Raw genomic sequence first — 27696 nt, 5'->3', positions numbered from 1 at the left:
TTACTTTATATAATTCTTATGTAACTGTAAGCCTATATCTCATTTTTTTATGTATGACAGTAATGATATTTTAAACAATCATAACAGGTTTCCTAAGAATTTGTGCATTTTTCTTTGACTTATTTCTGTAGTAAATATTTTTTAGATAGATACCAGAAGTATCTTTGAAAATAATTTATTTTGCCAGTGAAAGATGTTGCAAGTCCTCTGACCACTGTAGTTGGTTACTTATTACTTATGGGCACTAGGAGCCTTATAAAATCCATTTGATGCTTTGAAAGAAGTTAAGAGTTTCCATGTCACACAGCTTGAAAAAAAATCAGTTGTTAAAATGTGAGTTATCACTATAATCTTCACCAACAGAAATTATGTTTTAGTGTCTTGCATCGCTATTAACAAGGCAACACCAGCTGCTGGTGGAAAATTGAGTTCCTTTTGTAGATTGTGTTTCCCCTGCTGCTCTTTTGCGATTCCTGCATAAACTGAGGCATCTTTATCTATGGAAATAATTCTTCCAGGCTGCCATAGCCTTTTTCCTGGCTATTTCAATCCTGAATGGCACTACTAACATGTTAGGCTGATTAAATTCAAGTCTCATGAAGATTTAGCTTCTCTTAGTCATGCATGTGTTAACAACGCTGGTGTTGCAGAAAGTTGGAAATTATTTTTAAAAAATATATAGTATTACGCTTTAAGGCAACATCAATGGTATCTTTACTTAGTAGAGAATTTTTTCCAAAGTGGGCCTTGTGCCAAGTGTCATGTCTTACTAGTAAATTTTCATGTAAATATTGATGTGAAAATTTGCAAATGTGTTTTTAGTTTCAAAGTCTGAGTTATCAGTTAGTGTCTGCCTGTGGCAAATTATATTATAAATCGTTAGTTGTTTCACAATATCATATTTTCCTAGAGGGATTATTCTTTTTACTTGTTGTCTTTTCCTTTAGTAACTATACTTACGTTTCACTTAATGAGGCTATACTACTTTTCACTTAGTGGCCAAGAGACCATTTGAATACATTTAGAAGGATGAGCCACAGTCTGTAGCCTGTTTGAGTATGAACCAATTCTCAACTGGGGTACAGAAACGAGGTGGAAATGGCTATTTTGGAACTCTGCTGTTCTGGTTTTCAAATTTACTTGTGTAGAGAGAAAATGGAAAGAATGATTTAGGGCTCCTCAACTCACTACCTTGGAAGAGGAAACAGCTATGGATGGAATTTCAGTTGACAAGGGAAAGTTGTGTTTCATGGGAATGTCAAGTTGCTAACTGAGGTCAAGGTTTGGAATTCATGTTGGGTTCTGGGGGCGAAGGACTTTGACGGTAAACAGGGAAAGATGGTGAGAGCTGGGAGTACTTCTGTGCCCTTTTCCCTACATCTGTGGGGATATGATCTCTTTTAGCCTATCTACAGCAAGCCTGGCCATCTGTCATCAGAACAGGAAACATTTTGACACTTAGCTCTGCTTCTCTCAGTCCCCAAACAGACTGAAGGGAACAAGAATAGCTTGTATCCCCCAGCCCTCCCTGGTTGTGGAGAAGGCAGTAAGAGAGCTTGTCAATGGAATGTTTGCTTAGAAGTTGCTTTTCCTTGAACTACCCCAGTTCCCTATCAGCCTGCCTCTAGTGATAAAAAATGAGAAGAGAACTAGATGTTGCTCTTCTTGTAAAATATTTGCATTTGGGGTTTCTTCCTCTAAGAAGCTCTTGGTTTTGGTTGAGTCTGTACTTTAATAGTTGTAATGTGTGATAGAAATGTGTATATGGAATCCATGTGTCCGAACCCGCTGTGGAGGACTTCATAAGCCATCTTTTCCAACCCTCTTACTTCACAGCTGGGGAAGCAGAAATCCTGAGAGGGTAGGGAACATTTCAGAGGTCACACAGTTAGTTTATTAAAAGTTGAACCTGAGGGGCGCCTGGGTGGCGCAGTCGGTTAAGCGGCCGACTTCAGCCAGGTCACGATCTCGCGGTCCGTGAGTTCGAGCCCCGCGTCGGGCTCTGTGCTGACAGCTCGGAGCCTGGAGCCTGTTTCCAATTCTGTGTCTCCCTCTCTCTGCCCCTCCCCCGTTCATGCTCTGTCTCTCTCTGTCCCAAAAATAAATAAAAAACGTTGAAAAAAAAAAATTAAAAAAAAAAAAAAAAAAAAAAAAAGTTGAACCTGAAATGAAACATGCATAGCTGTCTCTTAATCTAGTACTTTCCCCACTAACTTGCATGTCCTATCTTACAGCATGATTTCCAGATGACTTCCTTCTTTGGTTAAGTTAGCAAACTTGACCTCATGCAGTCGTTGTTTCTATTTATAGAACTTTAAATACTTACCTTAATGGATATTTAAAATATATTTTCTAGTAACTTTTTTGGAATAGACAGTGTATTTGGTCATCTAACACAAGAGGAAAAATCTATATTGTCAGCATCAGAAATAACCAAAACAAGATAATTCAAATTTTCACAACACTCTGAGTGTTTTAAACAAAATAGCAGGGCAGTGGACCAATTTTAGGAGGTGAGAAGCCATAGCTGCTTCTTACTCTATGCATTAAAAATCTTGATTGTGGGATGCCTGGGTGGCTCAGTCGGTTAAGCATCTGACTTCAGCTCAGGTCATGATCTTGCAGTCCATGAGTTTGAGCCCCGCATCAGGCTCTGTGCTGACAGCTCAGAGCCTGGAGCCTGCTTCACATTCTGTGTCTCCCTCTCTCTCTGCCTCTCCCCTACTCACACTCTGTCTCTCTTTCTCTCTCTCAAAAATAAATAAACATTAAATTTTTTTTTAAAAAAATGTTGATTCCTACTTGGGCTGTTATAAAAATGCTGAACAGCTTGGCACTATCCAGTTTTCTTCTACCTTTGGGTCAAATGAACCTGAAGCAAGTTGGTAAGTGCTGGCACCCTGGGCTCATATGCCCCTGGGCCTTGTGTGCCCTGACTTCTTTGCCTGAGATAAAAACCTAGTAGAACCTAGTTCTACCACAGGGGCCTTATCCTGATGCTCTAGACATAAGACTGTGGTTTCAAATTATACCCTACTTTAAAAGTCAGAAAACTGGAAAGCCATGTTCTTACTCCAACTAGCAAGAAGCTTTTCTTCAAAGAAAGTCAAGAATTAGAAATTAAAATGATGAGTTTTAGTTCCTTCAACAAAAGCCATCATATCACACCTACTAAATAATTACATCTCCAGATATTTGGGGATTTAACAGAAATAAAGCCTCTGATTAAGCACACAGTGGTAGTGTGGTACCCTAGGGTGTTAAGCAAACTTGGAATGATATTCTCATTATCAGTATCATCTATGACATTATGTCATAATTCTTGCAGTTGATACGTAAATGTATCTTTGGAGCAATATACAGGATGACTTCTTGCATGAGTTGGGTGACCATACAAGCTATCTTAGGGTCCTAGGCAGTTACCTCCCCCTTGTACTCAAAATGACCCAGTTTGGGCAATAAAGTATTCAATCACATGTCAATAGTTCTGTAATAAATAGTGAAATCATTGGCCTGTATTTTAAAATTTCTAGACACCCCATAAACTGTGTGTGTGTTCATTTCTATGAAATCAACAAAATGTTTTCTGTAGTTTTGTGATGACAAATAAAAGAATGAGCCTCATGTTTTATAGTGATGTGATAATGCTCAGGTATGCATATGTTATATGTTTTCTGCTTTCCCAGCTTAGAACCCCCTTTATAGATAGCACTAACTCTGATCATGAAGCAGTCTCTGGAAGGCATTACAGACAGGTTAGTGAACTATTAGGTAAAGTTATAGCTAAGTTAGTAGGAAATATTTAAATAGTTGAAAGATAAGCCTGTCTCAATACTCTGCTCCTGTAATTACCGGACACAAGTGCTTTACCCATAAATATGATTGGCAGAGACAAGTACTTTTTAAATTTTTTACTTATTTTTATTTTTATTTATTTATTTTTTTGAGAGAGGGAGAGAAAGTGAGAACATGAGCATGGAATAGGGGCAGAGGGAGAGGGGGAGAGAGAGTCCTAAGCAGGCTCCATGCCCAGTGCAGAGCCCAACGTGGGGCTCCATCCCACTACCGTGAGATTATGACCTGAACAGAAAACAAGAGTTGGACACTTAACCGGCTGAGCCACCCAGGTGCCCCAGAGACAAGTACTTTTTAAAAGAAAACTCAGAATTAGTTCAGGTGCTCTGAAATTCTACCACACAATGTGCTCATTCATACAAATTAACACATTTTCCTAAGTCCTGAAAGAAACCACATTCAAGCCTTAAAGAAATAGAGTAAGCTATCTCTCACTGTTACCTTTTCTTCTCCTTTGTAGATGGAAGTTTGTATTGGGTGGAGTGCTTTGAATATTTTTCTTTGAGTTTCTTTCATTATCTTTTAACAATAATAGTGTTACAGAAAGGCCAGTGTAGAGATGTATGCAACTGGGATTTAGGTAAATAGTTTTTCTTATAATCTACATGTTAGGCTAATATATATCCAAGTTTTAATCATATGGTACATTTTATATCCATTTTGTGCATATACATGTATATAATTAAAATAGAAGTTACTCAAATATACCAATACCTAACTTCTGTGTCAGTGAGGGTCCCATTATGAGACAGAAACCACAGGAGTTATTTTAGGAATGGCTATAATATAAAGAATCACTAACTGGGGGAACCGCTAAGACTGGTGTTAACTTGTGTTACTCCAAGTAATTGATCTGCTGGCTGTTTGCTACCCGTCTGCAATGAGATAAGAAACTTGACCTGAATGTAAATCAACTCCCTGCTTCTTCTTTGAGAAAGTCTATCTATGAAGAAAAAGTCAGCTGGAGTAGACAGTGTGCTTAGTGATGTAGTTAATTTACATTCCAGTGAAAGAGTAACAAACATTTCAAGGACTGGCACTCTCTGTACATACTTTGATGAGCAGTGCACAGAGGTATCGTGAAGATAGTAATGGTAGGAAGAAGCTACCTCTCTGAAGACCAGGGGTTCATAGAAGAGGGTGGAGTAGAAGCTTGAAGGAAGAGCCGTGGACCTTGACAAGACCTCCAAGAGGGGAACGTTGACCAGCTGGAGTCTCTGAGGGACCACAGTGAGGCTGGTTCTGGGAATGAGGAAAGACTGCAGACAGCAAGCTGCTGTTGCCGCCAGGATGAACTTCCACTGCTAGTGTGAAGATGTGTTGCTGGGGGTGTGGGGGTAGTGGTGGAGAAGTGACGGCAAGAACAGGAAGCAAAATACAAAAGAGCACATCCCATCTTCTGTTGCAGTCTTCCCGCCTCCCTCTAGTGCTTCGGAGAGGCTCGACTCCACAAGGCACCAGCTCCTGAGAGCCAGCTGAATTGAAGTTTGCAGAGTCCCAGCTCTGAAGCTGAGAGATAGTATCTGAATAACTAGCCCAGCCTTCCCGTGGTGCTGCAATCTATGATGTACTCTGATGACTTGCTGTCATTTATTTTATTACATTTAAACATTATGCAAGTTGCCATGTACTCTGTTGGCTTCATGACTAACTAGGGGGTGAAAAGGCATCACTGAAAAGTAGTATCTTGGCCAAATAAGCACTTTGCCAATTCCCTTAGACTGTCTCAATCTGCTCAGAATGAAGGCATAGTTCATTATTCATTTGTTTCATTATTTTTCATTATTCATAGTTCCATTATTTATTTGGTGTACTTTTTTTTCTTTTTGTAAAATTTCTTTTAATGTTTTATTTATTTTTGAGAGAGAGAGAGAGTGAGGGAGAGAGAGAGAGGCAGAGAGACAGAGCGTGAGCAGGGGAGGGGCAGAGAGAGAGAGACAGAGAGAGAATCCAAAGCAGGCTCCAGGCTCTGAGCTGACAGCACAGAGCCCAACACAGGGCTCAAACTCACAAACCATGAAATCATGACCTGAGCTGAAGTTGGGCCCTTAACCAACTTCATTTGGTTGGCCCCATTTGATGTACTTTTCAAAGTTCAACAAGGCCACTAGGTGTTCAGAGTGGTATCATGCTTCAGGGTATACTCTTTTGCTTATTGGTTAGCTTGGAATCCTTCTGAAATTGAAAGAGCAAAATTGTCATCAATTTGCCTGTATTGACAGTGAAAATATTTGTCTGGCCCAGTAGAATATGTGTCCATTTAAAATTTTTTGTGTCACTTAAAAAATTTTGAAATTGCTTGGAGTTATGTTCCTTGTTGAAGGAGATTTGACATTTAGAGTTTTACGTAAGTTTTAACTTTTACCTAATGACCCCATCAAGTAATTTTGTAAGAATTGCAGATGACATAGAATATGAGCATTGAGAATAGACCTTAAAGATCAACCATCTCAAATTTCTCATTTCAGAACGAAGAAATAATTTCAAAAGGATGAATTGACTTGCTGTGGCAAGAATAGAAGCCAGCCTTGCCGTCTTTAGAATTTCTAAATCAGTTAAAACAACAATATCGAGACTTAGAAAACAAGTTTCAAAAATCTAGCAACTCAAGTATGTTTAATTAGCAAATTCACCTCATTAAGAAGTAAAAGTTACATCACTGTGAGAGAACATTAGGTGAGAAGTCAAGATGGAGTTGGTAGTTTGAACCTGCCAATCATTGCTTAATGGCACCTTTGCTCTCCGAAACCTCATTTTTCTCATCTGTAAAATGAGAGAATGATGGTTGCCCTGACTTCCTCAGCTTTTGTGTAGGAGTGCTGTGGAAGCTATAAAGTATTTTAAAAATGTAAGTGAGAACACTAATTATTACTGGTTGAGAGAGGTGGGCTCTGTTGGGGGCTGTGAGTGCTTAGCTCTCTTGTAATCCCTTGACATGAAACTTACAAAGTTGTGGCCCCCTCCTAGCCAGGTTAAGATCCGTGTTGTGGCTATGCTTTGATGCTTACAAATGGGTAAATGCATTTTCTGGAATGGAAATATCTGGAATGGCCTTGGGACATTGTCCTTCCACGTTTCTTTTTGTTCTTCCTTTTTCCCTTTTACCTGCATGTACCGTCCTGAATATTTTCTGATTTCCCTTGTACCCGGCATTTGCCCTTCTCTGTTGACTTGGGTCTGGCATTCTATCTGAGGAGGATGTTCTGAAGCTGGTGAAAACCTGAGGATAATGTGGTACACGAAGGGCCCTGAAGAAGTAGTCAGAAGACCTGGGTTTGAGATTGAATTCTGCCATTAATCAGTTTTGCAGCCTTAAGAAGTTACTTACTCTCTCTGGGATTTAATTGCTATATCTCTAAAATCAGTAACATGGACTAACAGAACGTTTAAAAAACTTGTACACCAAAATTCAGAGAAGAATTTGAAATAGCCAGTAATTCTGGCAAGCTGGTACAACCTACTTAGAAAGCAGAGTGGTGACGTGAAATAATAACTGTAAGTATGTTCACATACCGTCACTCGGCAGTTCAACTCCTGTGAATTAATCTTGAGCAAGGAATTACACAGGAGCAAAAAATATATGTCTGTGGTTATTTATTACAGCTTAAAAAATATGTGTGAATGTACATATGCACACTATATGCAATGCAAATTACAGCAAATCCAAACAGAACTTAAAGCAATCTTAATGTCTAATATTAATAGGATTGCTTAAATTATTGTTATCAAAATGATAAAATATCATGGAACCATTTAAAAATAAATGGGGCTCCTGGGGTGGCTGGTTAAGCATCTGACTCCTGGTTTCAGATCAGGTCATGATCTCACGGTTGTGAGTTTGGGCCCCGTTGGACTCCGTGCTGACAGTGCAGAGCCTGCTTGGGATTTTCTCTCTCCTTCTCTCTCTGCCCCTCCCCCCTCAAAATAAATAAATAAGTAATAACTGTAAAGTAACCATATTATTTATAGTCCTAATAAAATGTTTAGTAGAACTGTACATGAAAAAATTAACATTTATATAAGATAAATGAAAGGTAATAGGTAAAAATGAAGGTTCCTTTTTTTTAATTTTTATTTGTTTTGATGTTTATTCACCTTTGAAAGAGAGAGAGAGAGAGAGAACGTGCATGGGAGGGGTAGAGAGAGAGGGAGACACAGAATCCGAAGTAGGCTCCAGTCTCTGAGCTGTCAGCGCAGAGCCCGATGCAGGGCTCGAACCCACAAACCCTGAGATCATGACCTGAGCCGAAGTCAGATGCTCAACCGGCTGAGCCACCCAGGTGCCCCCAAAATGAAGATTCCTTTTAGAAAGGCAGAACTGCAGATAAATTAACTACTTTCTTTTCTGTTAAAAATATGAACCCGGAGATGTGGGCATTTGAATGGAAATGACTGCACGTAACTTAGGTATACTTGGGTTTGAAAGAGCTTGTAGTTGTAACTTTTAAAAAGGAGAAAATTTTTTTAAAAAGTGGAATTCTACTTAAATGGCAAAGAGATACAGAAATTTCATTAAAAAAACAAACAAAACCCCACCGTCCGTGTTTGCCTGGTTCTCGCTGCCCCAGTCCCTTAATTTTCTCCCACAGGCTTATTTTCCATGATCATCTTGATCCAGATGCCCCAGAATGACATAATATTGACTTTTGAAGAAGCTTTTTTAGTCTCCGGTGGGATTCTGATGAGATTCAGGCTCTGTTTCCATAGTAGAATCCCCACTTCCATTTAGCACTTTAAGAAAACTCCCATAATGAAAGTCCCACCTGTTTTGGTGTAGGTTCCAGTGACTTGGAAAAACTCTTGGCTTAGTACATAGCCAGGATAAAAATTGGAATCACTGAAAATAATCACATAGCAACCAAAGTCATGATAGCTTTACTGCATTAAGTACTCAGTATGGGCCAGGCATTGTATTGATCACTCAGAGTTTGTTTCTCTTGCATTGTACTGTGTACCTTCTCATCCTCATAAAGAAACCAAGGCTAAGTAGGGATCAGTAATTTGCCCAAGGTTACAGAGCTAGTCAGTGGGAAGGCTGGAATTTAAATGCAGATGTTATTGACATTGTGGCCTACTTGTATCCAGGCTTCACTAGGGACTCTGTGGATCTACTGGACTGATAAGGACTGACCACTTAAGAAAAAGCAAAGGTCTGTCCTATGACTATATTTTTCTAGTCTACAGAGTTAAGCTTAGTGACCGTTATGACGACAGAATTAAGTTTAGTGATTGTATACAAAAGGCCCACATTAAGCACCATTCTTGCTTTATTTATCTGCTTGCAAAGCTGAAAATCTGTGGTTTGCTTCATTCTTAGTATTTTTGAATCTCAACATAAATTGTCTGCTAATTTTCAGACTGGTACAGATGTCCCTTTTTACACAAACCAATGTAATTATGCAATACAATTTTTTCTCCCCTTCTGTGATACATATTTACTTTCTACATTGTGACTAGCAAACCATAAATACACTATTCACAGTAAGAAGCTGGTTGGAACAACTCAATATGCTCTAATTTAGGGAATGTGCAGTAGGTGAAATTGTTCACTAGGAAAAATTAAAACGTTCAGATAATAAAGCCATTTCATCAGCACGGGGGTTACAGCTTATAGGTTTTTTTATTTAATGAGATGCAGGAGTTTAATTTGGGGTGTGTATAATTTTCTCTAAAGAGCACGGAGAAGCCTTTACCCAGGTTGTCTTTGCTTTGTGTTCGGGCTTTGTCTTGAAGGAATGACATCTCACACCAACGGCATCCTGCAGGCGGTGAGGTAGGATTTCAGGACTTGGAGGAGTTCACAAAGCTGAAATGGACTTTTGTTGTAGGAGGACAAAATGTTTGTGCCGATTCTGAAGTACAAGTGGCAAGTATCTCTGAGTGATACTTGCTTTTATGTAATTATTTATACAAGGGTTTGTGGATTTGATTTGTGGTTTGATCAAACCGTGAATCTTAGTTTTTTCAGGTCACTTAATAAAATGTCAACCTTGTAGAAGGTCTAAAAATAAAGAAAAAGCGAACTTCTGTTTTAGAGGCTACTAAAATAACACTCATTTACATGAGTAAAATGTTCATTATTAGACAGTGCCCTAAAGGCATAGATTTACACTTCTCAAAAGTTTAGGGCTGAGCTTGACTGTGAAAAACATTGGTCCTCATTTATATGCTGTAACAAAGCTAGCACTACAGGCTTCCTCTGGCTTAGGGCAGTGCCTGAAAACTGGATTGCATTAGTATTCCTCTCCTGTTTCCATGGGGAATAGAAAACTAGTCACTCTCAGAAGAGTTCAGGTAATTTGATATGAAATATTGATCCATGTATCAAAATCTGTACCTGCACATTCACTCTGCATTAGCTGAATCGTATCTGACATTAAAAAAAAAAAATCCATTACTGAATTCAACAAGAAAAGCATTATTCTCACTAAGGTTTGTCTTAATAAAATCTGAGAGCTAATAGCTTTCACAAACAATGGTCATCATAAAAAGCATTTTCCTCATCAACAATAATGAAACAAACCAGATGTTCATTGCTTAAAAATGATAGCTTTTGGGAAGAAATAATGAGATGGTCTACTTCTGCTTGTAAAACTGGTGTTCTGTCTCTTCAGGAAAGACCCAGTCTTGTCTGTGTGATGTGATGGTGGGGGCGGGGGTACTTAGGACAAGTATCTGATGTGGAGCAGAGCAGCGGGCCTCCCTATCTGACTAGCTCATGCTCTGATTACAGCTCTGCGTGTGGCTCCATAAAACTGGTTCAGAGAGCATCTGAATACTGGGTCAACTACAGTTTTCTGTAAGGTGGGACAAATGGTTTAGTGTTTTGTTTTCGTTTGGTGCGCTTCTCCTTTATTAACGCACATGATAATAGGCCTGCTTGCTAAAGGCTACTGCTGTTATTGTTTAGGATTTTTTGGCCAAAAGTGTGGTGGTGTCATTTACCTTGGAATGACTATTCAAAGCACATAGAAGAAGGCCATTTTGTCCTCGAGGAATTCATGAATGGAAAGGATAAAATAACTTTTTTCAGGCTAAATTAATCTATAGTGATAGAGGTAGTTTTACAGGGGTGAGGGCCTGGGCAAGGGAGCCTGCTGGAGTGCTGGAACTCTTCTAGATCTTGGTCAGGTGATGGTAACATAGGTGTGCACATATGTAAACATATATTGAATTTCTGTGTACTTAGACTTTTGCACTTTATGATATGTAAGTCATACTCAATTAAAAAAAAACTCAGTGGTGTCTGATAATCCTATAGCTTGCATATAAGCAGTTGGTATATGTTGCTGAGTGGAAATGTGGGCACAAGGCAGTTGAGGATCAAAAGCTCTTATTTAAAGGGCATTCCATTCATGGCTCTTTCAAGAGCTTCTGTCTATTACCCCTGGAAAATACTGCTCTCTGTTCATTTGTTCATTCTTTTATTCAGTATCTATTGAGCACCTACCCTTTCACTGGGATTATTCTAAGCATCATTGAAAAAGAAGTTAGCAAGACGGTCTGAGTCCCTGAACTAATGAGTATTGTTCTTCTCTTCCCTAAGATCATCCGTAGCATAGGAATTTAATTCAGTGTAGCTAACTAACATTTATTAAGCATCTACTAGACCAAGACATAGTAGCAGATAGGAGAGGGAACCCATGGTTCCTGCCTTCAAGAATCTTGTAATATGTCAGAGGAGTTAAGATTCCTCTGTATATACTTATACTTGGTGGTAAATGACAGAAGTATAGGATTCCTTCTGAGCAGGGAAAGGGGATCTAATTGAGGAAATTGAAGAAAATTTGGAGAGGTAGTATTTAGTTTGAACCCTAATAGATGGCTTCGCATTGATATGGGGGGTTAGTGAAAGCATTCTTAGATGGAGAGTACAGAATAGGAAACCTGGAAAAATACAGGGTTTATTTGGGATTACAGAGGGGAAATCAGAAAATGAAACTGGAAATGTGTTTGAAAATTTGACTTGCATTAGAGAAAAGATGGCTTAGTTCCCCTGCATGTCCTCATTGTAAAGATATCTGGTGTTTGTTTGGAGGGGGCATCCTTCTTCCTCCCTGACCCCAGTCTGCCATCTCTCATCTTATTAACCTGTGGCTCTGATTCTTCTCTATGTCTTCTCTTTGTTCCCTGCCCTTCTTCCACATACCCAAAGTGGTGAATGGATGGGGGTTGGGAACTAAGGATAATGGTGGAGAGTCATTTCAGTTACCTCCGCTCTCCCAGCCTCATCCATCTGTGAATTGCTGTGAAATTACATCCTCAATCCCTGCCAGAAGAGCCTAATCACCAGATATTGACATTACTATTCCTATTGTAACCTACCACAAGCAACATGATTGCTCAAACCACTGGTCCTTCCCTAAAATCCTGCTTTACTCTTCTCTGCCCCAACATCCTCACTTTCAAATTCCAGGTAGGTGTCATATTTATCAGAGTGTCCTCTCCATCTAGACATTTAACTAATTTATTCTTATTCATTTATTTTTATGTAATTATTTTTCATTGAAGTGTGATTGACATGCAAAAATTTGGACATATTTAATATATACAGTTTGATAAGTTTGAAGATAACTGTGTACCCATGAAAGCATCACCATATACAATGCTTAAACTCCTCTATCATCTCTAGATGTTTCCTCTCTCCCTCTTTTTTGATAAGAACATTTAACATAAAATCTATCTTCTTAAAATTTTAAGTGTGCAATACAGGATTGTTAACTATATGCACCATGTGCTATACAATAGATCTTTAAGACTATGCATTTTACTTAAGTTAAAACTAGATATACCTCTCCAATTCCTCCTCCCCCAAGCTCCTAGTAACCATAATTCTACTCTCTACTTCTACATATCCCATATAAATGAGATCCCATAGAATTTGTTCTTCTGTGTCTGGCTTATTTCACTTATCACAATGTCTTTAAGTTCATCTACATTGTAGCAAATGGCAGGATTTCCTTATTTTTTAATGCTGAATAGTATTCCATTGTATTTATAAACCACATTTTCTTTATCCAGTCATCTGTAGATAGATATTGAAGTTGTTTCCTATTTTCTGTTTTCTTTGCCATTGTGAATAATAACTGCAGTGGGGCATGGATATGCAGATATCTCTTTGAGATCCTGATTTCATTTCTTTTGGTTTCCAGAGGTAGAGTTGCCGGGTCATAAAGTTTTTTGAAAAGTCTCTAAGCTTTTATCCATAGTGGGTGCACCAACTTACATTCCCAGTAGCAATGCACAAGGGTTCCCTTTCCTCCACATCATTGCCAACACTTATCTTTTGCTTTTTTTTTTTTTTTGGTAATACCATCCAAACAGATGCGAGGTGATACCTCATTGTGGTTTTGATTTGCATTTTTTTTGATGATTAGTGATGTTGAGCATCTTTCAATTTACCTTTTCTTGGGGGAAATGTCTATTCAGGTCTTTGCCCATTTTTAAATCTGTTTGTTTGTTTGTTTGTTTGTTTGTTTGTTTGTTTGCTATTGAGTTTCAGGAGTTCCTTATGTATTTTGGATAGTAACCCTTTATCAGGTGTGTGTGATTTATAAATATTTTCTCCCATTCTGTAGGTTGCCTTTTCACTTTGCTGATTATTTCCTTTGCTCTGCAGAAGTTTTTTAGTTTGATGTAGTCCCATTAGTCTAGTTTTGCTTTTGTTGCCTGTGCTTTTAGTGTCCTAACCAAGAAATCGTTGCCAAGGGCAGTATCAAGAACTTTTCCCCTAGATTTTATTTTAGGGGTTTTATAGTTTTAGATTTTATTTTTAAAGCTTTAATCCACTTTGAGTTGATTTTTGTGAAGGGTCCAATTTCATTTTTTCCATGTGGATATCCAGTTTTTCCAGCACAATTTATTGAAGAGACTGCTCTGTCTCCATTGTGTATTTTTGCCCCCTTGATTTATTCTTGAGGCTTCTGCCCTAGCTTTCCACAGAAACTTCACTGAACAAGGTCCCTGGCTTTTCCTGTGATCATCAGCACTTCTGACAAAGACAAATATAGGGAAAAACTGTCCCCCAGCCTCTATCCTTTTCCACTGCTCCAAATATCCTTGTCATAAGCAGGCCAGGTACATTGTTATTCCTGGGTTTACTTAGAATGACCTTCTTCATCTTTACCCAAAGATGATTCTTCAGCCCTGATTCTTCACAGATCCCCCTCATGATGGAAAACCTGTAACTTAGGGCCCTTTAAATCTCTACTTTAGTGCATCCTGTGGTTGTATTGTGTGTAGTAAAGCAGCTAGCTTGATTCCTGAGCCATGGAAGGTGTTTGATCAGTAGGAGTTGTCATTATTATAATCATACAATATTATTCCATACTTAAGTAGTAAGTGTCTTATCTATGTGCTTATATCTCAAATTTATTTCCATCCAATTCTATAAGCAGCTCAAGACAGGGCTTCATATCATGGGTGTATTTCCCCATAGTGTTTGATATCCTGCTGACAATACAGTTAGATAGTGCCCAAAAAACTTGAGTAATGAAATTAAAAATATACTACTTGGCTATTCTGTAATAATTTTGTTTCAAAGTTTTTTGGGGAAAGACCTTAAAAATTAATGACTAAAATCAAGTATAGAGATTAGCTGAGAATTTTTATCATTTGTGGTTACCCTCTTTCCCATTAGTATTGTACATAGGGTTGGCAGTAAAATTAAATGAAATATTAACCTCTAAAGTCAAGGCCCCTATTGCTCAAGGCCATTAACTGGTAATATTCTAAGAATTATCTCTATAGAGACTTGGATAGTAGGGGGCATTCAGTAACCACAGCATAAGTAAACATGGTTTGTTCTCTTAGGCAATAGCCCTGTTGTGAGTTATCAACTTCTCCCTTTGTGGATATGAGCTTCTGTCCATAGCAGATCCTTGATTAGAAGGTTGAAAGTAAATGATAAAATATCATAACACAGAATTTCATAATAAGGTACATGGTGTTCAGCATAAGCAGAAAAATTATATTTGGCACAGGTTATCCAATATGAAGGGTGGAGGTAATAACTAGACTGTAGTGCTGTGTGTGTGTGTGTGTGTGTGTGTGTGTGTGAGTGTGTGTGCAGGCATCATTGGCATGTGAAGCATAAATTAAGAAGTAGCTCTTTTTTTCACTTTGTTCCTAATTATGGCTTCTCACAACCTAATCTCAGTTTTTTTTTCCCTTGAACTAGGGGTTGAAGCTATAAAGTGGTGCTTTACTAATTATCTGCATTTCATGTGAATTATGAAAACAGGGCCATGTAGAAACAAAATTAGTAAATGCTGTGGATACTATTTGATTTGGGTCCTGTTGACCTAATTTACAAGATCCTAGGCAGGGAAATGGTTTCCCACTTACTTCTCCTTGTTAACCAGTCCTTTCACTCCGGAGAATGGACTCCTAGTTGATTTCTGTGTAGTGCAAGAAGTGTTGATAAGCATGGAATGTGGTCAGCAGATACTGGCAAAATTCAGATTACCAAATAATGCCACAAAGTAAAACACAGTTCTACACATTACTTATGTAACTTACCTAGCCCTTTAGATGAGAGGTAGAAATTAAAAATAGAGTTTAGATTTTGACACTGGTTGATTATTATGATCATCTCTTGTTAAGATGTGACATTTATTTCTCAATTCATTTAATAAATAGATGTTTGTGGTATGAAATCTGCCTTTCTAGAAGATAGGTATTGTGTAATATTATGCAAAAATTTTGCCTAATGATCGTTTTTAGATACCATGTTGGAAATGCTACTCTTTTTCTTTTCTAAGTTTCTCCTGACATGTACTTGAATTTAAAAAGCAATCACTGAATATAACATCGAAGGTTTTATCTTCATGTGCTAAATGTGGCAATTATAGGCCAAGAAATTGATAGAAGTACAAAATGGACTCTCTCTGAAAAATAGAGGAATTGGCATTGTTAGAAAAAGTACTGATTTGTGGTTCCATTAATTTTTAAATCTATTTTGCCTGCTAGGAAAAGTATTTTATAGGCAGTTAACTCCAGTGAATGCAGTGAACAGTCACACCTGATTGTTGCTGGTTCAAACCTTGAAGCACAGATAAAATTGACTTTAGGAACTGGTAGTAGCTTCTCATGTTATTTTAAGACTTTTTTTGTTATTTGTACTGCAGTATGTTTAGGATGTCCTTGCCATTTTTCACATTGTGTTGTCATAGCACTTGTTTCAAGGAAGTGATGTTCTAGTAGATTATTTCCTCCTTCTAAAATGCATGACATTCTGTTAATTACCAAGTTCAAAGAGAAAATGTTCCATCAGTGGTACTCAGACTTGAACATACCTCAGAATCACCGAGAGAGCTTGTTAAATCATGGATAGCTGAGTGTTCCCCCAGAACTCTGATTCAGTAGGTTTCGATGAGGCCTGCATTTCCACCACATACATATTGTGATGATGGTGATGCTGGTCCAGGAACCTCACTTGGAGAACTGTGTGACAGTGTGGTGCCCAGAAAGGCTAAATACTCACTGAACATGTGTGTTAGTGTTCCATGGCTGCTGTAACAAATTACCGCAAACAGTGGCTGAAAACAACACAGATTTATTCTTTTACACTTCTGGAGGTCAGAAATCTGACGTCATTTTCTCTGGGCTAAAGTCAAGGTTCCTACAGAGCCAGTTCCTTCAAGAGGTTGTAGGGGAGAATTTGTTTCCTTGCTTTTTCAGCTCCCCGTCAGCTGCCTGTGTTCCTTGGCTGGTGGCCCCTCCTTCCTCTCCATCTTCAGACCTCATCCCTCCCATCTCTGCATCTGTCATCAGGTCACTTTCTCCCCTTCTGGTGTCATATCTCCCTCTGTCTCTCTTTATTTGGGCCATTTGTGATTATTGTTAGGGCCCATCTGGATGAACCAGGATAACTTCCTCAATCCAAGATGTTTACCATAACACATCTGCAAGTTGCTTTTGCCATATAAAATGACATTTTCACAAAATTCAGGGGTTAGGACTTGGATATTTTTGGAAGCCATTATTCAGCCTACCATATTATGAAAAGCTACTCAGCTCTCTTGATCTCTCAGAAGGCATCCACTAGTATATCCAGGGAGAAATTCCATTTGATACATCTAAAGTTGGAGTCACTTTGTGTTGCCTCTCATATGAACCTGGAGATGATTTGCAGGTGGTAACACATCTGCTCCTGCAATAAATGTTTATGCAGAACTGGGATAGCACAGAATCGGAAGGTTTTCTCTGGAAGGCCCCATATTCCTCATCCTTATAGAGTTTGCCAGTTAATAGAGGCTATGACTTGCTCACATGATAAAAGTTCTGTAATGGTGGTACAGGTGGAACTCTAAGATTAGAGGAGGAGGGAGAACTCTGACAAGATCCTCAGGGAGGGCCAAACTAAAGATGTGCTGTTGAGGGTGAAAGATGAAGGAAGCCTCAGCTGATGAAAAGCAAAGGCGGTGAAGGGAAGAAGAGTGTTGGGAAAGAATAGACAGTGGTAAGGCTGGAACTTGCGTGTGTGTGTGTGTGTGTGTGTGTGTGTGTGTACATGTTTCTCTTTGGGGACGGGAGAGGAGGGCAGACAGCAGACATGATGATGAGGAGAGACAAATGGGGCAGATGGATGAAGGCCATGATTGCTCAGTCAAGAATTTGGCTGCTGTTTAGTAAAAAGAATAGTGACAGACAACTGAACTAGAGCTGGAGCAGTATAAGGAGTGAGTTAGAAGCAATAAAAATTGGAGGCAGGGAGCTGTGTTGGCCACTGAAGCAGTCCTGATTTATCTGTCATTCATGGCATTGGTCCATAAGCTGGTGAAAACTAGCTCTTGACATCAGTTGTGGATTTTTGTGTTGGGATGCCCAAAAAAGTTGGCAGAAAGTCAGTTTCAAATAGGTAAAGCATTTCCTGCTTGTTATGAAAGCTTACCCAGTACTGAAGAGGTAATATTGAATTTTTAAAAAGAGAAAAGAGGAGACAGGCAGATTTTTTTTTTGGGGGGGGGTATATTTGAAAGTTACTTAGAGAAGAGGGGAGGGACTCCCAGGTGGCTCAGTCAGTTGAGTATTCGACTCTTGATTTCGGCTCAGGTCATGGTCTGACGGTTCATGGGGTCAAGCCCCACGTGGGGCTCTGTGCTGGCAGCGCAGAGCCTGCTTGGGATTCTCTCTCTCCCTCACTCTCTGCCCCTCCTCTGCTCTCTCTCTCTCTCTCTCTCTCCCTCTCCCTCTCCCTCTCTCTCCCTCTCCCTCTCTCTCCCTCCCTCCTGGCCTCTTTCTATAACCCTCCCCTGCTTATTATGCACATGTACTCTCTCTCAAAATAAGCTTATAAACAAAATGACTACTTATTACCTGGCAAAAAATATAGCTATTAGCTATTTTTTGTTGTTCTGTTTTCCGTAGGGGTAGAAATAACTTTGTTTTCCATTTAGAGTCACTAACTTAACAGGAAGGGGAAAAAAAATTCAAGAGATATACACATTTCAGTGAAGATAGTGAATACTTTTTTGGGGGGTAGGGGGAGACAAAAACTCCTTTTTAAAAAATGTTATGTTTCGTACATAATACAACTAATTTTAAAATATATTTCAGTTGTATGATATTTAGAGAAGAGAAGACAGCTGACTTTTCAGGGAATGATAAAGAAGGGTATTTCAACCATAGCACCCACACACTTCCTCACCCTGCTGCCATGTGCTATTCTGTGCCCAATCCTGTATTGTGGTGTTTAATTGATTTTCTCCCTGCCCTCTGAGGTTTGTATTATTACCTATTTAAAATAGAAAGGAAACAATCTCAAAGAGGTTAAGTAACTTTAAGCAGTGGAGCTGGCATTCGGCCTCAGGTCATGTGATTATTCTCCACATTTGTAGCTGTTAAATGTCCTCTTTGAGTAAAAATTGCCCATCTCGATGTTCAGTCAGATCCTGAAAAGCAAACCTCTTCACTGATATTACATTATGTCATAATATGGATATTTTATGGCAGGAAAGATGGGAGAGAAATGATAAAATGTAAGAATATTTTTAAAGTGTTTGATTTCTACTAAAATTATATAAGCATATGGTTTCCAGAAATCCTATTTTTACATTTTTCAACAGATGAAAGCTTTTAACTTACTGTACTAGAAAGTAGAACATTTCACTCTGTAATGGGAGCGATCTGCTTTTCCCCCCTGGTAGCAAGTCATTTTGCCAGTGGTAGACAGAAATGATAATCACCCCATCCTGACCTGGCTAACCCCTGCTGATCACATAAGTCTTTGTTCAAGCTGATTCAGCGCTCTTTCCTTTCCCTGCCTCTTCCCATTCTTTGGCTCCCTCTGGGCTATCCATCCTGTTTCTACCTCCCCCGCCCATTTACACCCTGTAACCCCTTAGTGGATGCTGAAGAGCTCAGATGCTGTCCTTGTCACATGGTTACCTACATACTACCCCAGCCTTAATGTGAGTGCCTCAAGGTCGTTCCCTGAAAGCAAATACTCAATAAATAGTTGTTGAACAGATCTGCTGTTTATTTGCCCATAAGGTTGATGGCTATGCTATGTTAAGAAAGGTGTATGAGAAATGAAACAAATTTCAAAAATAGAGAATGGGGCAAAAAAAAAAAATAGTAAGGTGAACATTTTTTTTGACCTTTAAAAAAGGAGCTGCAGTTCCACCGACTGATGTCTTATCTGTAGTTGTTTGCTTGCTCCAAGTTTCATTCTGACATTAGGGGAGTAGATGATAAAGGCCAAAGAAACATCTGTCCACTTTGGTAGGATAAGAGATACCTTGATTTTCCATTTTCTTTCCTGTAGGTGTTTTGGAGTTGGCATCTCATGAGAGGAAGGGAGGGACAGGAGTCAACAAATGCCAAGGAGTGGCCAATAGTCCCAGTAAGAGAGAAGGAAAAGTGCCCCCCACTCTATTATCGTGTCTCTCTGTTAACTGTCAAATCATTGACAGAGCTGGTTACTTTATTTCTACAGCCTTCCCTCCTGCTCTGAACATGGAGAATTGCTCATCAGTTGTTAATTCCTTTGCATTTCCTTGGCTTTATCAGCAATTATCAGTGCCATCCTTAAACGAAATAGCCTAACTTCTGCACTTAAGTCAACACCATATTAATTCACAGGGAGATCCTAGGGCAGTTTAAAGTGTCTTTTCCCCCTTTATCTATTCATTCCATTCCAGAGGCAGTATCTGGTTGCTTTTATCTACTTCCTCTGACTTCCAATGATTTTTAAGTGACGATTTGCCCAATGTCTACTTACCAGGGCTGTGCTGATGGCAGTTATGTGGTGCGTGAGTGTGGCCCTTCAGTTAACACGAAAATCTCTTTCTGTACAATTTTGAATATGCATTTTTATTTTTCCTGGTACCAAATAAGGTCACCCTTGTAAAAGCGTCAGCAATTTTTCACTGCCTCATATGCCATTTTTGTGTTCATGCTTCCTGAACAATATAGGTAAAAATACTTTCCCTCTGCTTTTGGGGTTGTGGAAGCCCTATGGATTGGGCAGGGGTGGCGTGGGTGGGTGGGAGCGAGCCTGGGCTTGAGGAGCCTGCATGGTTAGAGAAAGGAAAGTAAGGATAACTAGGGAGAAGTGTTTTTGTTTGTAAAGGATGAGGATGTCTTCTTGGGAGGCATATGTGTAATCTGTGTTTTCTCAAGCGACAAGGATTAGACTCGCTAAACTACCTTACCTTTAGCAATGCTGAGATGATTAAAGAGAAGTCAGACTTGTGATACTTTACAGGGAGGGCTGTTGCAGTGGTGCGGTTTTGTACAACACCTCCAGCTCTGTTTTCTTCTTTATTTATTTATCATTTGAGAGAGAGCGAGCATGCGAGCATGAGCTGGGGAGGGCAGAAGGGGAGAGAGAGACAGAGAGAGAGAGAGAGAGAGAGAGAGAGAGAGAGAGAGAGAGAATATCTTAAGGAGGCTCCACACTCAGTGCAGAGCCAGACACAGGGCTTGATCCCACAACCCTGGGACCATGACCTGAGATGAACTCAAGCGTCAGAGGTTTACCTGACTGAGCCAGCCAGGTGCCCCCCAGCTCCATTTTCAAGGAGGATGTCGTGTCTTATGAAGGGAAGCACTTTCCCTTCCTCCTCTTAAGGATAATATGTGAGGGCCAGATGATATGTTTCTCTTTCACAGTGGCCATTCATAGTCATGTTAACTATCTCCTCCATCATCTTTGGAACAACAGTAAATTAGTTCTGTGGATTAAAAGGAAGAAGAAAGAAAGAAATAATTTGCTTAGGGTATGTATTTATTTATTTAATGTTTATTTTTGAGAGAAGGAGAGAATGCACGTAAGTGGGGCAGGGACAGAGAGGGAGACACAGAATCCAGTACAGGCTCCAGGCTCTGAGCTGTCAGGCCAGAGCCCAACGTGGCGCTCGAACTCCCAAACCCGTGAGATCACGACCTGAACCGAAGCTGGCCACTTAACCGAATGAGCCATCCAGACACCCCTGCTTAGGGTTTTTAAAGTGACTTCATCCTGAATTTGGTCTAACATATCAAAGCCCTGGTCCTGTTTCCAAATATGTGTCTTCTGAAAGCATTGATATCCCAGTTATCAGGCAGTTCATAAGACAAAGCCCTGCTCTTTTAGGGATTGATAGTTTATTAGCTGGTGAAGCATTTTTGTGTGGTATGTCATTGGTTCCAAGTCTCCTTTTCATACATTATCTCATTTTGTTTTTCTGTTGCTTCAAAACAACGCTTATATGATTAGACCTTGTGAAAGACCTGTTTAAAAAGTGGTTGTAAGTGACTGTAAATTGCAATCACATTTGCTGACAGGCAGTGACAATACTAATCAGATAAGAAAACTTGGTTCAAGGAAACCCGTCATTAGTGTCACCAGTTGATCTGTGGCCAGAAGCTTCATTAATATGAAAATCTTCACTCTGCTGCCAGCTGACCTCGGGATTTTTGCCTCTGTTCAGGTTGATAATCAAAATGTTGCCTCTAAAAATGGAATACCCATCTAATGATTAGGAGCAAGTTTATGAATAATAAATTTAATTTCAAGAGCTGTTAGTTTAGTTACTAATTTATTGCTTGAATATAGGAATTAGGTCATGTAGCCATTATCTGAGCTTGGATCCTTTATTTTCAATGGAAACTCAAACATGTTTAATAAACTACAAAATGCAGGGGCACCTGGGTGGCTCAGTTGGTTAAGCGTCCGACTTCAGCCCAGGTCATGATCTCGCAGTCCATGGGTTTGAGCCCTGCGTCGGGCTCTGTGCTGACAGCTCAGAGCCTGGAGCCTGCTTTGGATTCTGTCTCCCTCTCTGTCTACCCCCTCCCCCCCACTCATGCTCTGTCTGTCTCTCTCTCTCTCAAAAATGAATAAACATTAAAAAATTTTTTTAAAAACCTGCACAATGCATTAATTGTCTTTAAGTCCTAAGTCCTTACCTGCTAAATGAACAGATTGAGATATTAAAGCAAGGAAAAAAATGATGAATTGCTAATTATTTTTTTAGCCATCCTTATATTAGTTGTATTTCAAGTTTAAATAGATCTGAACGTTTACAAATAGGTAAAATGATAGGTAAGATTACCAAACAAATAAATAAGTAAAATAACAAAAGACGATTTATTATTACATAAGCAACAGCAAAAATATCCTGGGAAATGTGGCTCTTCCCTCATTCTACTAACCGCCCCCCCCCAACTTAGGCACATAGGGAACCTCTTGCATCTGTCCTTGTTGTTCTGTCTCACAAACACACAGACACACACTCTTTTACATTCATTCAGTTTCATTCATAGTGAGAGTAAATGAATGGTCATGTTGGAAACATAACTAGGATGCCCATTTTAATTCTGTGGCCAGGTAACTGTGTTCTCTTTTCCACCCGATATCTATCAACAATATCTGTAAGCATTTTTGTCCAACTGTCAGCCTTTATATGTGTTGTATATTTAGATATGTGGAGTGAATTATATGGATATGAAGTCTGGCTTCTCTAAAGGTAGCTGTGGAAAAGCATAATCAGGTTGTTGAAAGTAAGGTAACTATGAGAATGTTAACAGTATTTTTATTAGAATTAAAGAAAATAAAGATTTGTGAGTCCCTCAGAAAAAAATGGAATGTACTAAATGTTCTGTTTGTAAATGACTATTTTTCAAGTGAAATCCTAAAGAGATTTAAACCCTAGGATGCACCCCAGTGGCCTCACCACAGCTACCATTTCCAATGGCTGCTCCACTTTATCAATGGGATACATTTTCAACTAGACGGAGCTGACACAGATAACAGCCATCTTGAATGCATCAGGGAACTATTCATAAAACAAGGCCATTCATGTGCAGGTGGAATATTTTTTTCCTGCAAAACAAAGAAGAAGGATTATAGTTCTCCTTTAAAAGAGAATATTTAAGAACCTTGTCCTAAAACTATGTGGCCTGAGGACCTTTTGTGGTATGATATACTAGTTTAATTATCTTAAATGTTCGTGAGTTATCGTTTTCCATTACTTTACATCTTTAGGTTTATCAACTTTACGTGACTATTTTAAAATCTTCCTCACTTATTTGGCTTCCCTAGTTTTATCACCAATCTAGGATATCTCTTCTGTGGACTACTGCAGCAAAGACCTGGTATCTTCTGCCAGCAAAGCTAACTTCTGTACAGTAAAATTCTGCCAAAACCAATAAGTGAATTGGAACTTAAAAATCCCTATCTTAGCAAAATGCTCTGAGACATGGAAAATATTTCTCATTAATAAATAGTTAGAATATTGTCTGCTTGGAAGTGGTTGTTAGATGGTCTCTTTTGGCACCATGTTAATATTGGAAAGAAAGGATACTGGGATGAGATGATTCTCATTATCAGCCATTCTATAATGAGTCTCCCTCAATGTACCTTCCTAATGAATTTTAGAGTTGAAAACCTTTGGTTTTAAATTATTAAGCACTTAAACTAATAAACTCAGATTCTTCATGCATCTCAGGAATCAAAAGACGTCAGAGCCTAAGGAAAGAAATTACAATTTGATATGGTAATTCCGTATAGAATGTTAAAAAATGATTTAATTGGATTTTGGTTTTAGTCATTGGAATAAAGGGTTGCCAGAGTCAAGGTTATAGGTACAATCTATCGTAATGGTCTGTGAGCTGTACATTTTCAAAACATATGCCATAACTTACAAGGCAAGACATGTAGAGGCATATGGATGAATCCTAGTGGCCACACCAGTGCAAAGCCAGCTCTAAGTATGCTCTGGCCATCAGTTAATGGTAGAATTTTGTGTAGAAGCATATTTTATGTAATGACATTTCAGTTTTTATTAATTGAAGATCAGCAGTGATCCTAGTGCTTAGCATAAGCTTTTATAGAGCACATTTACTTTCACAAAGCACAGACTATTTTTCCTTAATGATCATCTCAAGAACTCTGTGGTAGATGAAGTGTCTGAAGACCAGGGAGGTTGATGTGACTGTGGTTCTTTCTTCACACATTCTGGGCACAACAAGAGTTTTAACCTAAGCCTGTTATATCCTAAATTGGGAGTTACTGCAGCCATGCACCCTTAATAATTAAGGCAGTGTGCATTTTGGCCTCTACGAGGAAAGTACCATATTTACTTATGGGCTTCTTGTTGCGTTTTAGTCTAATCAAAGTGGATAAACCTTTCCTTCTAAATATATCCTAGAATGTTAGAAAGAGAGATTCTGCCTTGATGGTGGCAGCCACTTATTCCAAAGTAGTCATTGATCCAAAAATGATGATAGTACTCATACTGAATTGACTTGTGTACAGGGTGAGAAATATGTGCAAGTTTTAGAGTGATAAGTGCATGTTTAGAAGTTTCCAACAAAGAAAATGCTCAGATGCCTGGGTTTGGGATTCTGTATAGCATGTTCTACCTACACAGTGTGTGTTTTCCTGATAGACCCTTCACTCCTCTGGCTTTGTATCTTTCTTTTTGTAGCAGGTTAAAGATCTAGAGCTATGCTTATGTATACATTAAAAAAAAAAAAACCTGTCTCAGCGTGGACAAACATTAAGTTTTCAGAATTGATAAGATTTAGAATGAAAAAAAATCAAAAGTACATAGAGTCTATACATTGAAAAAAATAAGACTGAAGAGGCAGAATTCCAAGAAGATCTTCTAGAGTTCCCAGAGTTCCTTCTAAGCTGTACAACTATTTCACCTGTCCACTTGTTTTACCTGTTGCTGAATAGGTGACAGTACTTGCTTATATATGCTGTATAGCTTGTCACAGAGCGCCTAGAAAAATCTGTGTACTATTTATATTTCATACATTAAGATAATTGAAGGAGAATTTAGAAGTATTCTCATTATATAGTTTTCACTACACCTCAGTTTATGCTTGATTCCTTGTGAAAACTGAATGCACTTTCTAAATGGAAATGTCAGGTCATTAGCAGAGGCATGGACTAGTTGCATTCCCTAGAGAAGCTGTTCTGAACTTCACCATGGTGGGCAAGCTGTATAATAAACTAGTGTTTATGCTAATGGAGAAGGAAGTTTTGATAATACCTTCTCATCTCATCACTTCAGTAACTCATGTTGAAGTACCAAAAGAGTATGTGTGGTATGTCTGATCTGTTCAAAAGAGCAAACTGGTAAACGTGAAATAGAGGACAAAGGGGAAACCAATGAGAAAAGAAGGGAATTGTCTTATGAATGTTTTCATGAATTGTTAGCAGGACTGACTGGAGAAGAATGATTAAATAAGCCATTTGCTTTTAAAGTCATCTGACCTCCCTTTTCAGCACCCGTGTGTGTGTGTGTGTGTGTGTGTGTGTGTGTGTGTGTGTGTGTGTATGTATATGTTTTCCTGAGTATTGACCATATACCTAGCCTCCTTGGAACACTGAAAACATTTTTGGTTTTCAGTTTTGCTTTTCCAACCAAAAATAGGTACATTGCAGTTGACCAAAAAAAATGTATAATGTACATATAATACATGTATTATTTAAAATGTATAATGTATATATAATATATATTATATAAAGTATATATATATACTTTTCCTAAAACGAAGTATTCTGGGAGATACAATTTGAATGTCAGTATGTTGGAATTTTAAAGACATTTTGATAGTTTATAAATAGTGTGTCAGAATGTTTGATCACTCTGCCACTAAGCACCTACTTCTTTCCTAAATCTTCCACTGAAACTTTTTTTTTAATTCCTCAAGAGCCTTGCTTTGAACTGTGTATTCCCCAGGTCCTTAGGAAGGCTCTGATGCCCCTGTATTGGTGGCTGATAATAGTTTGTATTAATCTTCCTAGGAGAATTGACTTTTTTTTTAAACTAAGTAGATAGTTTAAGATAAGATTCCTTATGCTTAAGGAATGGATCCTTAATAGTAGGGTTTTCCAACTTGGTCAGTGAACATATGGGAGATACTGTGTATTCTCTTGGTTACCATTCTTTTAAAACTAGTTGTGTGGGAGGTAGTGACTCATCAGATGGCTGATGTCTTTGGGAGGACCATCTGTCGGATGAGGTTTCAAGGTTTTGCCAAAAAAAAAAATCCATGCTGCCATAGCTATTTCCCCTACTCGGAGTTTCTCTTATGTTGCAAAAGCCCATGACATAAATTATCACAATTAAAAGTGTTCTTCACTGGGTTTTGTCCTTTATTTTTTTTTTTAATCTTAGGGAGAATTTCAAAACAATTGATAGTTCTCATTGTTGGAAAACTAACCAAAGAATGTATGTGGGACTTGCCTCTGGCCTAGAGTTTGTTTTAAAGTAACAGTGCCTTTTTAGTCTCTCAGAATATTATTGTAACCACTTTTATATTTGCTTGGGAAATAAAAATGCTCCTCTTTGAGTTGGAACATAGGAAATATGGGGTGAGAATATGTGATTTCCCCAGCTCCACTCCCCAATCTAGAGAAACATCAGGATATCTTTAGTCCATTAGGATTAATAAACAGTGATCGAAGACTTGCTATATTCCAGACACTGTACTGGTACTAGGTATATAGAGATAAAAAGAATACCGTCTCTGTTTCCAAGGAATGTACTTTATTTTTTTTAATTTTTTAATGTTTATCTTTATTTTTGAGACACAGAGAGACAGAGCATGAGTGGGGGAGGGGCAGAGAGAGAGGGAGGCACAGAATCGGAAGCAGGATCCAGGCTCTGAGCTGTCAGCACAGAGCCCGACGCGGGCTCGAACTCACAAACCGTGAGATCATGACCTGAGCTGAAGTCAGATGCTCAACCGACTGAGCCACCCAGGTGCCCCTCAAGGGATTTACTTTAAATCTGATAGGATAGATCAGCACATCTGGCTTGGCATGTGTTTGTGAAGGCAATTCATTTCTATTCCCTTCAAATTGTGGATGTTCTCCTTTTAGCATATTGTACATTACATCCAAATCTTACACAGTCTGCTTACCTGACAAATTACAGATGTGGGTTACTCAGACCAAGCTATACAAAGGACCAATAGACTTTGACACTGTGTATTCCCCAGACCCTTGCTAGGTGTTTTAGCCCCTTTTGAAGAAGTCCCACAGAAGTTCTGAGGGGAGGCTGAGCATAGAGATCTGCTATGGACCAAGCTGCATAACAGAACACAGACCCTGTTTTTTGCTCTTATCTAGAGCTTACACCATAGTATGTCACAAGAGGCAGAACCAAGAAAAATGTTCTTTTAGAAGAATTCTAAATTGGAATAAATTCCTTTAGAATTGAACAGCTCTAAGGAGTCATTTTCTGATGCCTCTTCATCTTGACGTGAGGTGATTAGTAATTGAATATAAGCCCTCCCCTTGTCACCCCATCACCGTCAGCCCTGCAAACCAAAGATGTGGACATTAATGCTTTCTTATCTAGAAGGGGCCTAAATCTTGTTAGGCTATTCTGT

General features: G+C 38.8%; 1 protein-coding gene across 2 annotated transcripts in view; it reads left to right on the top strand.

The window, feature by feature from the left end:
- The window catches only part of CERS6 (ceramide synthase 6), a 328468-nt gene that overhangs the window by 185388 nt on the left and 115384 nt on the right, over positions 1–27696 (top strand). The window lies entirely within an intron of this gene.

This window comes from Neofelis nebulosa, chromosome 2 (assembly GCF_028018385.1).
Source record: "Neofelis nebulosa isolate mNeoNeb1 chromosome 2, mNeoNeb1.pri, whole genome shotgun sequence".
NCBI lineage: Eukaryota > Metazoa > Chordata > Mammalia > Carnivora > Felidae > Neofelis > Neofelis nebulosa.
Note: the sequence above shows the minus strand (reverse complement) of the source record. Positions and strands in the feature narration are given on the sequence as shown.